Genomic DNA, 13,227 nt, shown 5'->3' on the forward strand with positions numbered 1-13,227 from the left:
TACCTTCATCTCAATTATTTATAATGCAATATGCAGAATAAGATGTATATGAATGAAGTTTGACTAAATATGCACAGTTGGGGAATATCTGGGTTCATTTGCTAATGCTTTTCAAAAAATTTAAGCACAATAACTGTTCATTACGGTTAAATGACCACAATACTCAGAGGCCTCCACCAAAGCCTGTGCTGGGGTGAATAACCTTGAGGACTTCTCCATACCTGTTATTAATACATATTAAGCATCAAGACAGACCTGGTTAGGGAAACAGGTGCTATAGGAGCTTACTGGCAGGTAACCATGATTTGTCTGTCTGTCATTTGTAAAAGTGAATAACCCCAGATCTAGTCACATTAGTAGCTTAAGCTCATGATTGCTCTGTATACCGCCTAAGGCAGAAAAGCAGCTGAGATCCTAGGGGTAAAAACTGAAGCGGAGTTATAGACTTGTGACCCATGGCCTGGGTTTGGCTTGAAGGTATGTTTTGCATGGTCTACCTTGGGATTACAAATAAATTAGATGTTAAAAAGACTGTATGATATGTGTGACACCGTAATGATGGATATATGTCATCACACATTTGTCCAAACTCATAGAATGTACAACAAGAGTGAACCCGAATGCAAACCATGGACTTGGGTGATTATGATGTATTAACGTAGATTCATCAGTTGTAACAAGCCCATCACTCTGGTGGGGGATGTTGATAATAGGAGAGGCTGTGCATCTGTGGGGCAGGAGGTGTATGGAAAATCTCTGTACTTTCCTCTTAATTTTGCTGTGAACCTAAAACTGCTCTAAAAAAACAAAGTCTTTAAAAATTAGAAAAAATTAAAAAATTACTGATAACATTTTAAAATCAGTAAGTTGTGTTTTGAGTTGAATTGTGTCTCCCTGAAATGCAAGTATTGAGGTCCTAACCTCTAGTACCTTAGGATGTGATCCTATTCGGAAATAGGTGCAGATGGCATTGCAAGTATAAGTTGTGAAGGTGACATCATATTGGAGTAGAACAGACCCCCAATCCAGTATGACTTGTGCCATTAAAATAGGGAAATTTGGACACACGCATGCAGACAGGAAGAATGCCATGAGAAGATGAAGACAGAGATTGGGGTGATACTTTCTACAAGGCAAGGAATGCCACATTTGCCAGGAAAACCACCAGATGCTAGGAGAGAGGCACAGTACAGATTCTCTCTTACTGTCCTAAGAAGGAAGCATTACTGTTGACATCTTGATCTCAGACTTACAGCATCCCGAACTACAAGACAGTAAGTCAGTCACTTAGACACACAGCCCTAGGAAACTAATGTAACTTGCATCTAAAAATTCTGGGTTTTCAGCATCTCTGAATAGTACTCAGGTGTGACAGCACTCAGCTGATCAGCTGGAACAGAGTAGCAGCTGCTCCTTTTCCATAAGAAGTTCTGTACTTCACCAAAGCCCCAGCCAGTACATTTTCATAATTTAAGTTCCCTGCTTGATGTCTGATACCACATCAAAGGAAAATGGGTTGGGAAGTTTGGAAAATGCTAAATAAACATATTGTGACAATGCAATCTCTTGCGATCTTTGAAAGCAAACAATGTAGAAGGTATAGGAGTTTAAAGAAAAGGAAAAAAACAAGAAAAGCAAAAAAAAAGCCTACCCAGGAAGTTTTCTGATAACCTCAAATTTTATTTATTTAAAAAAAATTAACGTTTATTTATTATTGAGAGACAGAGAGACACAGAGCATGAGCAGGGGAGGGGCTGAGAGATGGAGGGACACAGAATCCAAAGCAGGCTCCAGGCTCCAAGCTGTCAGCACAGAGCCCAACGCAGGGCTCAAACCCACAAACTGCGAGATCATGACCTGAGCCGAAGTTGGACGCTTAACCAACTGAGCCACCCAGGTGCCCCATGATAACCTCAAATTTTAAATAATTCTTACAAAGATAAAAGGAAAAACATAAAATCAGAAACAAATATGGAAAAGTTAAATGCAACTGTTTTAATGATGCCATGCAGGATCCTCGGGCCCCCTAAACTGAGATATTTGTGGAACAAGAGGAAGACAGAAAAGGTATCTTAACTGCTTGAGGGTGTTGTGGGTGTTGAGAGAAATCTCTGGAAAAGGCACTACAGACACAATAGAAAGATGGGACTCAAGGCAGATGTGCATCTGGTTAGAGGGGAGGCTTCTCCACTTAAGCTCCACTTTGAACAAGTTCAAACCATGAAGTTAAGACAAATTACATCCCCAGATTCTCAGGAACATTCATTACAGAAGCACTGCCCATAATGCTTGAGGAACCGAGGCACTGAGAAAGGATGTGAAGATTAGAGTGGACGATAATATTGCCATTTTCAAAGAGCCATAGGAAATCTGTAGAAAATATGGACTCTGTGTCTGAAAGCAATCCCTAAGGGGAAAAAAACAAAAAAAAAAAAAAAAAAAAAAAAAACCAAATAATTATGATTCAAATGTATTTTGGAAATTAAGTCAGGTAACAACATTGGCACCAGGGGGTGAACCCCACCTCCTACTGCTCTGTGCCCCTCTCATTTTTGCAAGCCACACTTCCTTGCTGAATACACTGGGCATGCTTCTGCTCGACAAGCCTTTGTACCACCTGCTTGTTCATTCTGGAACACTCCTCCTGAAGGTGTCTGTAAGCCTGGGACCCTACTTCTTTAAAGGTTCTATTCCAAGGTCACCTACTCCTCAAGACCTTCCCTGATGACTCTGTGTAAGGTTGCACCTCCTCACTCACCCTCCCCATATCCTACCCTGGCTTTATTTTTCTTCAGAGCGCTTATCCCTATTGTTTATTTTATAAATACTACATCGTGCCAGTCACTGTTCTAGAAGCTTTAAAAATATTGCCTCATTTAATCCCCTAACAACACTAAGTGGGAAATACTAGCATTATCCCCATTTTGCTATTGGGGAATTGGAGGCATAGAGAGGTCGTACTTAATCTGTAACAGTGGTAAGAAGTGGTATTGGGTTTGAACACAGGAAATCTGGCTTCAGAGTCTGTTCTTTACTGCTCTTGTTTGCTGTGACTATCTAGTATATCTTGTGTTTAACTTATCTATTTGGTGTTTTATCTTTCTCCACCCCCTTCCCTGTAAAAAAAGGCTCCGTGAAGGCAGGATTTGCCTTTTTTTTCTGTTTAACACTTGCTCTCTGAATAAAGTGTGACACCTTGTAGATGCTCATTAAATCCTTTTGTTAAATGAATACAATGTAAATGTAAAAGGTTGGAAATGCAAGAGTCGTTCTTGTAGGATAAGACCCTCCTCTTATTGAGAATAGGGACTACAGACTATTACCCTTTGAATCTCCGGCATCTGGCAGACTGCCTGGTGTGGGTAGTGAGAGAACAGAGGGAAGAGAAGAGCTGGAAAGGAAGCTGGAAATCTGAGGTACTTGGTGGAACTTGAGCTGGACTAGCGTGGCATTTCCAAAGCCTGAGGGAGAGGTTTATCAGGAATGTGGAAGCTGTTCATTGTTAAAGGAAGATCAGGATACTGTCATTGAATTTTGTAGTCAACTACTTCATTTCTGAGCCATGAGTAAAATCATCTTCCATCATCAAATTAGGAAAAAAAAATTTAATTCATAATATCTATCAAGCTTTGCCTGTATTAAAGCCACTTCGGTAAGTGCTTTAAGCCCAACCTAAAAGCTTTAAAAACCCTCCAGCTCAGGACAGACTTTCAAGGGAGAATCCTGATAGTCAAAGTAGAATTGAGTAGAAAAACCTATACCCACAAAAGAAGACAACAGCCTAAGCAATGGCATCTGGTCCCACGTGATTAGTGTCAAAAGGTAAACCAGAAGAGTGTGGGGTCACAGTAGGCTGGCAAAATACATTTCTGAAGATCTCTTTCTCATTAGCATAAACGTTTGTCTTCATGAGTAAAATCAACTTCAGTCAGTCAACAAAAGACGGGATTACCAAAATAAATGAGTATAAGGAAAATATTAATAACCGAATAGCATTAGACACCATCATAATCCTACCTAATGCTGTTAGTGTTTGAAAGAAAAGCATTCAGATTCCTAATCTATTGGGGAATATTAACATAATGTGGCTTTGAAAATTTTAAAAAGACCTCATAATTAATTTAATCACCATTTTGCATAGCATTCCCACTTGTAATCTGCATTTTTGCTTTAAAACTCTTACTATATAGCTGTCATTCTGATCTAATGAAATGTCTCCTACTTAGGAAGAGAGGAAATTTTCAAATGTTGAGGCTACACAGAAATGAAGAATGAAACATGTGTCTGTCATTGCGATTTCACCATGGTAGACTAATTGCAGAGGCCTGTGGGTATGGATTGATGTTGCTGAGTAGTCAGCCTTTACTGCCATTGCTTTCAGGGTAATTTGCATAGCATGGCTCATAGTGTTTTATGATTTTTCTTTTAAAAATAATCCTACTTGTTAGTCACTAAATCTGTTTAACTCTTCCGGTTCTGACTAGCGTCTGGGGCACATCCGCAGAGCGAGAGACCACATCTCTCGCTTGGTGAGGGCCAAGGGAGTTTGCAAAGGGTTTCCCAGCTAGTACAGTTAAGTCTCTTTATCCTCTGGGAAGATTGTTGATGTCAGTGGGTCTCCCTAGGAAGTAGGCCTGAGGCAGCCATGAGTGTTTGGGAGGTGTCCTGGGGAGTGCTCATTGGGGTCCACACTTGTGGAAGAGAAGGAAGGGGGATTAGACGGAGGAATTGGACTACCCCACAGGCTTCATGGGAACCTAGACCAACTCTCAGGGGCATTTTGAAGATGAGATGGTGACCCAGATTTGACCCAAGTAGTGGCAAGAGGACTGGGCTTTTCTACTCCCCAAACTGATCAGTTGCTGAGTATGGGAAGCCCCAGTAAAGGACGTGCCCTTGAGTGGTGCAGTCAGCTGAGACAATCCCTGAGGATGGCTAACAGCTGAGGACTGTCTATTGAGGACACTCCCTACAGCTGAGAAGTAAGTCCTTCATTCCTGAAGGGAAATGGACATGGGTGGCACAGCACAGTTTTCACCATAATCATATTTCTCCTAATAATGAAGGTTCAGTCATATACTACCTGAGCACCAGGGTATAACTTGCTGACTTTTGTGAGAGAGTCTTTCTGTGGAATATTATTCAAGAATCTGTTCCCCATTACCTGATAATTTAATATATCATGAATCACTGGAACAAACCATATATATAATTTTAATATAACAAACTGTTTATACAACCATAAATAATTTAAAGGTGTCTTTGGAAATTTTAGTCATTTGTCTTACCCATGAGAGAGATCAGATGATTATATTACTGCAAGTTCATATAGAAACATATTGGTTTTTCTATTTCAACCAAACTTAGGCAGCGAAGCTTGGTATTTGCATGGTGTTTTTGGATTGGAGATGATGTTTTTCAAGGGACTTACTAATGGTCCGGTTTTCCTGGATATAATGTTTTACTTCCTTAGACTTCACTAGAAAGAAGTTTGTATAATGTGAGACGCATTTCACTGTATAATTTTAGAGTTGTAACTTTCTCCATCAATAAAATGACTGCTTTAGGAAATTTCTTAAAAAAATATGGAAGAACGGTTTCGAAATGACACGTCAGTCATAGGGGCATTGAATGCATACGTGCTGGGGTGCCCAAAGGGAATCCGCTCACCTCGTGGAATCTGTGCATTTGAGTCAAGGGGAAACACCTAAAGATCCCACAGTCGAAGGCTTAGAACATGGCTCAGATTTAAACACAAACAAAGGGTAATCTGGCCTGGCACAGTCTGGCCACTGCAGCAGTGTATCTGAAGGTTATGTTTTATGTTTATTAGCTCCATCCAGATGGCGTTTTATGTCCTTAATAACTTTGTCCCTGACTAAGCCATGAACCTACCATTTGACAAACACAGTAGGAAATGTCTATCAGCAGAAAAGTCATTTTATCATCAGAAACATCACTTGAACATTTGGAATGCATTTTGAAAGAGTTTGATTTCTTCTATATGTCAGTGCCCACAGTTATTTGTTGACAAACACCTACAGCTTTTCCAAACAGAACTTAAATTCAGTGAGCACCTGGATGGCCTTTAAAAGAGCTACATATTTATGCTAATATTTTACATGAGTAATGGCTTACATTGTTAAGAGATCAAACTGCTTTGATGCACATTTATTCATCTTTATACGTCCATGAAAATTAGTGTATGGTACAAACTGATATTCCAGTGTTACAAACAGGGACTGAAAAGAAGCAGGTCTGAGGTCATCCAGTGAATTTCCCATCAGCCTGTCTTCTTCTGGCCCTGTACTGAGAACTGTATGTCTAGATCAGCCCACACGCTGCATTTGCACTGTTCTTTGGGAAAGTCATCAGTATCTTTCTTGTGATTGTCTTTTATGTCATTGATGAAATTCCACTTCCAAATTTCAACCTCCTTGAGGGTAGCTATCATGTATCACTTGTCTGTGCCTTTTTCAGAGCACCAGTTTTAGACATTCAATATACATTTGTGGATTTTATTGAAATAATTCACTGCTTTTCCCCTTAAACTCTGGTCTTTCAACTCCTTAGCAAAAAGTGAAGGGATTATTTTTAATGTCAGAAAAATGTTCTGCATTATTCTTCTGCAGACTTCTCAATGGAAACAAAAACTCTTATCTGGAATTTCTTTAGAAATGAATTTAGTTCAGAAAAGTAGGAAAAAGCACATTTTTAATGTCTATTATTCTTTTATCTGAAAACATGCAGCGTAATTAATGCCATTTATTTTTTAAGTGTTTATTTTGAGAGAGAGAAAACATGTATGTGTGAGTGGGGTCAGGGGAGAGGCAAAGAGTGAAGAAGAGAGAGAATCCCAAGCAGGCTCCCTGCTGTTAGTGGGGCCAGGCTCCGGGCTCAATCTCACAAACTGTGAGGTCATGACCTGAGCCAAAGCTAAGAGCTGGATGTTTAGCTGACTGAGCCACGCAGGTGCCCCAATGCCAATTAGTTTTTAATTTTAAATTCCTTTCTTCCTTCCTTTCCTTTCTTTCTTGCTTCATTTTTTGATTCTATAAACATTGACTGAAGTGTCTACTGTGGACCAAGAGCCAGCTAGATCCTATGCAGGCACATAGTCACTTAAGAAAATTGTCAAGTGTTAAAATTTTTTGAAGCATTTTTTCAAAAAAAGTTATTACATATTATAAACATCTGTGGTGTGTCAGGCGCCACGATACCCATTTCCTGCACTATGTGTGCCTCACCCCTTTTTATTAACCTTGGGAAGTTTTTGTCCTGTATTCACAGAGATATCTTTAGATAAAAATCTAAAACCCAATGACATGCTCTGATCACAATTCATGGGAGCAAAACTTCAAATTTTATTAGCATATTTTTAAAATTGTACTAAAATAATAAAAGGCTATCTTTAAGATTACTCCATAGTTGTCTGTATTTTAGAAAAGTTTGCCTAGATCCTAAGGCACACACTCAAAAATTATTTTAAGGGGCAAATTATCCTCCTTAGAACAGAGTAAAGAACTTTTCACACATTTAATTAGTCCACACTAGCCAGGATGCATTTTTAAAGAATTGAGGTTCAACTCCAGGGAATAACGTCTACAAGAGAAGTTCAAAACATGGCAATGTAGTAGGGAGTAAGTTTAAAATCTCTCTCAATAGAGATGGCCTGGGAAGGAATATGAATGTGACTTCCTTGCAATGTGTACTTCATCTTGACTGCAAGATGCTCCTTTGTAACCTTGTCTACAATTTACCATTGAATGATGTCTAAAAACTTGGGGATAGTTTCCATGTAATGAAATTTAGGAAACTAAACAACTTGAAAGTCTTTGTTGGAGAGTGACTATGTCCCCTATACCCATCTCCAAAGTGTGCGTCTTTTTCCCCCCTTGACAGGATCAATTCTCTGACATCAGCTGGGTTTTCTACAGTCAACTCCATTCTGACATTAACTACCTGGAGCTAGCTTCAGATCCCAGAGGTTAAGGACTCGGTCCCACAAGACTGCCATCTACTTCAGGTGCCAATCTCAAGTCTAGCCTGTCACCTATGCTTCTGACCAACCAGCCATAGATTGCAGGTTTCAACACCCTTCCTGGGTTCAATTAAATTGCTAGAGTGGCTCACAGAACTCAGAGAAACATTTTACTTACTAGATCACCACTTTATTTTATTTATTTATTTATTATTATTTTTTTTTCGTTTATTTTATTTTATTTTAGGGACAGAGAGAGACAGAGCATGAACGGGGGAGGGGCAGAGAGAGAGGGAGACACAGAATCGGAAACAGGCTCCAGGCTCTGAGCCATCAGCCCAGAGCCTGACGCGGGGCTTGAACTCACGGACCGCGAGATCGTGACCTGGCTAAAGTCGGACGCTTAACTGACTGCGCCACCCAGGCGCCCCACCACCACTTTATTTTAAAAAAGGTATCCCAGGAACAGCCAGATGGAAGAGACGCCCAGGGCAAGATCTGGGGAAAGGGTCAGGAGCTTCCATGTTCTCTCTGAGTGTACCACTCTCCCCGGTCTCCACACACTCACCAACCTGGAAACTTTCCCAACCTTGTCCTTTTGCATTTAATGGCTACTTCATTATACAGGCATGATTGATTCAGTTGGCCACTGGTGATTGACTCAACCTCCAGCCCCTCTCCCCTCCCAGAAGGTCAGGGGTGTGGGATTGAAAATGCCAATCATCTAATCACAGGGTTAGTTCTCCCTGCCCAAGTCCTTAGGTGCAGTGCAAAAGTCGTCTCATTAACGTAACAAAAGAGACCTTTTCTGTTCAACTCACTTAGGAAATTCCAAAGGTTTTGGGAACTCTTTGCCAGAAAGGGGAACAAAGACCAAATATATATTTCTTCTTATAAATCGCAATATCACAGTGATACAAAATAAATACTAACTGTTTTTCTTTCAATTAGCATGTAGTTTTCTCACCAAGATGGTGGTATTGAAAGAGCAGCTTCATCTGTTGATTAAAACCAGAAGCTAGTGTGGTAGAGGACAAATTTGATTCCTCATACAGCTCTGGTCTTAGACAAATTACTTAACCTTTCTGCACCTCAGCCTCCACATCTGTGTCATAAAGATGACAATATCTATAAGTATTAAGGTGTGGAGAATATTAAAGGATATAAGATCTGTTAGTCACCCACTCATTGTACAGAAGAGTGAGAACAGAAACGACGTTAGTGTTTGACTCTTCCTTTGGAAGAACAGTGGCCTTCCTTCACAGGATAGAACCTCTATTCGGGTGGGGTGCCCGGGTGGCTCAGTCAGTTATGTGGCCGTCTCTTGATTTTGGCTCAGGTCATGGTCTCATACGTCATGAGTTTAAGCCTCTCAGTAGGCTGGTTGGGATTCTCTCTCCCCTCCTCCTCCTCCTCCTCTTCCTCCTCCTCCTCCTCCTCCTTCTTCTTCTTCTTCTTCTTCTTCTTCTTCTTCTTCTTCTTCTTCTCTCTCTCTCTCTCTCTCTCTCTCTCTCTCAAAATAAAGAAACTTAAAAAAAAAATCACACTTGGAGACCAATGTAGAGAAAACACCATGAACTAGAAGGGACCAGCCAAACCACACTTGTAAAGAAACAAGATTATTTATAATAAGAAACTTCAAGCAAATTGTATAGTTCCAAACTTCAAAAGGGTACATGGACCTATTAAAAATCATACCCTTGTATCATTTGCCAGTTTTCAAGCACACAGTTTTGCAATTTTGTATGTGCTTAGGTGGCATATTCAAAACAAACAAACAAACAAAAATTGATGGAATGTGGGCTGAGCCCAATCTAGCTACGGGAAATGCTTATTAGCATGGATGCTAGAAACCTCCCACCCCCACAGGAGAGGAAAGAAATGGTGGACAGGCAAAGGCCCTCTGCCTGATCTGGAGTTGGCTTTGCCTGAGGAAACTGGAATGATTTGACCTTTCAAAGCTGCCCCCTGCCTCTGTCCATACCATGAACAACCACAAAATGGTAGCTTATCCACTATCCGGCTTCTTCCATGGAAGGTGTTAAAACTGCAGACTGCATTGAATTCAGCTTAGACTCTTGCTTCTTTTTTTTCTGAATGACAGTTTGGGAGACAGATGCAGTTCTTACAAAGAGGACTGTCTTTTATAAACAAAAACAAAAATAGAAGGATACATTCTTTTGCCCCAAAGAAACTGCTCCGAGTCCTGACTCAAGAAAGAAAGAAATGGATGATAGAATGTGTTAGCATAGTAACAGATTTGAACTCTAAATAGCTAATTTGGTCCAATACGCATTACATAGCATAATTATAAAGAAAGTGGTAGCAGAAAAAACAAATTGTTTTGAAGGCATTTGAGGCAGAGGGACAGAAAGATTTCTTGTTCTTATCCAAATGGATTAAAATAGGAAAGAGATGGTGATAAGTCATCTGTGTTCTGCAAAGTGCATGCCATATCCATGGTCCTTCAGGATACAGTTGTAATGAACTTTGAAAACACTCTTGTGTAGTGGGAGATGGAGAAGTAGCCCTTTGCTTCTTACCTCTAAGTGCCTTTGTTAGAGAGACTAAGAAAGGAAGGCTTAAATTTTAATCGTTTTTTAAACTGATGTGTGATTAACATATAACGCTGTATTAGTTTCACGTGTACAACGTAATTTGATATTTGAATATATTACAAAATGATCACCACAGAAGTGTAGCTAACATTTGTCACCTTACATAGCTACATAAAATTTCTTTTTCTCACAATGAGGACTTTTAAGATCTACTCTGTTAGCAATTCTCAAATATGCAATACAATATTATTGACTATAGTCACCATGCTGGACAGTACATCCCCCAAATTTTACTCTCTTGATGAAATAAAGTCCATCCATTCTACCTTTGTGGCTTTAAATATGGAATGATCTCAAGTGTCATTGCCTTGTTACTAAGAAATGCTGCGTCCGTCACTTTCTTTTGATTTTGTTATAATACAGCTACTAGGAAAGCTATTTCTCCCCAGGAACCAATTCTTGTTAGGTTTCCTCTCTCCAACCACCCCGAGTCCCAACAATTTTTGTTCTCAGATAAAATGAAGACCAATGTGGTTTTGTTCCTATATAATTTCAGTACATTCTATTTTTTAAAAAATAATAATTGATCATGCCTTTGTAACGGAATACTTTTGTGTTAAAAGAAGATATGTATAATTATTGTGCAGCATGTTCAGTGAATTAGAGCTTATTTCGGATTTATTTTAAATATAAAGATCATAAAGAAAAAAAAACTTGAGCGTTTCCAAGTGAACTAAAGTTAGTGTATATGGTATCTGGCTAAATGTATGAGCCATTTTTTTTTTAATAATATGAGGAAACAGATATTGAAACTGCAATCATATTTCACAGTAAATACTGGTTTTCTTAAAGACTGCCATACAATAAAGTTATAACAGTGCTTGAAGACTTTCTATTTATAATTACACAAATATATGAGAAAACAATCTTACAGTTTTTTGAAAATATCACCTTGTTCATACTAAAATACAAAGTATAATTCTGCACAGGATATTCAGTAACTGCTGAGGAAAACAACCCCCTGCATATGAGATATATATCTTTGAAGCTTCAAGTTAACTATTTAAATTGGAATGTCACTGTTATTAATTTATCAAGTTTTCTGACACTGCTTAAGTGCCTCTGATTTTAAGGAAGAATCTGCGAACATGAAATCCGTAGGTTTAAGCAGTGGATATAATTTTTTTATTTTATAATTATATAGATACATTGTCTACTGTTATAATGACATAAAAAATATATATGGCATAACATAAAATATGTTATTTGTAAAGCATGTGGCATAATACATAATATAGAATTAAATGTATAACATATTAAATGTTTGGTAGCTCTATGATTAATCATAAATTACTTAATACTCAATAATACATTATATGCGGCATGTTTACCAAGTATGTTGATAGCACTAAACTATGACAGAATACCCACAGTAGTAAAGTTATCATGTGTTGTTTAATTCTCAAGTGGAAAATACAACTTAAATGGCATCTTTCACTAAGGGAGAAAGAAATGTACACCAACTGATTTTAGGAGCCCTTAGCACGTTGGCTTCAGGCTAAACATCTATGATGGCCAAAAGGCAAATAACTAAATGGTATATACTCTTGTGTGTTTTATTCAAAGAAGAAATGGTCTAAAATCATTAAACTTCCCAGGATCATTTGTGAACTACCTTTTGCTACGGATTAGGATGTATGAGATGTAAAGCCAGATTTCCCCCCTATTAATAATTCGCTTCACTTTCAGAAATAACAGCGAGTGAAAGTGCCCAAAGTACTAGTATTCACAGTCTCTACCCTCTAATGCTAAAAAGTTTTTACTCTATCTTGATGCTGCTGTTTCCTGGGATTGTGAAGTACTTTTGTGTCTGCCCCAGTGCTGGGATGTGCCACACCACCTGCTCAGAGACCGATGTGAATTAGCTAAACAATTTCACGTCACCCAGACCTGTTTGCTTGGATTCCTAGAACAGCTGACATGAGTTGGAAACTGTACACCTTAATTAGTTGCTCCAGCATAGTATACCCAAAAGACTGTTGTGAGATGAAGTAACCAGAAAGTTCGTCTGCGTCGCAGCCCCGCCGAGCTGGCGATGTGGCTTGTCACAGAGTTTCTTTTAGCTTATGTGATTGCTCGCTCCACATGCTGCCATTTACAGTACACGGTATACAGTAAATCTATTTTTTGTCAAGATGGGCTGGGTTTTCACAGCTCTGCACATGACATCCAGTCACTCTTCTTGGCTCTTAATGCTTAACATGGTGTAGTCTTGATTTTTGGCTGATTGCCTCCAATATGTTCAATTTTGGATGATTTTTAGTGTAGGTTTATGAAACGATGCCCTAGAAATGTGAAAAATGTATAGGTTTCCTTAAAGGGCTTGCAGGAATCAGTCTGCTTCCATAAGCATCATTTTGAAACTGTATTTTCTCAAGCATTTGTGATGTGCCCTCAGTGGGCATTGGAGAACATTCAGAAAGCAGATAAAAGGAGATTGAGTAAACACTAGTGGCTGTTTCTGGGAAGAGGAATTAGGAATTGTGGTGGATAAACACTTTTCATTATGCAGTTCATCCGTTTGCTTTTTTTAATTTTTTTTTTAAGCCTGGCACATGTCTCATTTTTCCAGTGAAAAAGTTTAATTAAGAGAAAGTAATATTCCCAATGCTATTGTCTTTGTTAAAA

Source organism: Herpailurus yagouaroundi, unplaced genomic scaffold (assembly GCF_014898765.1).
Source record: "Herpailurus yagouaroundi ecotype Mexico unplaced genomic scaffold, PumYag 140, whole genome shotgun sequence".
In the NCBI taxonomy this organism is placed as follows: domain Eukaryota; kingdom Metazoa; phylum Chordata; class Mammalia; order Carnivora; family Felidae; genus Herpailurus; species Herpailurus yagouaroundi.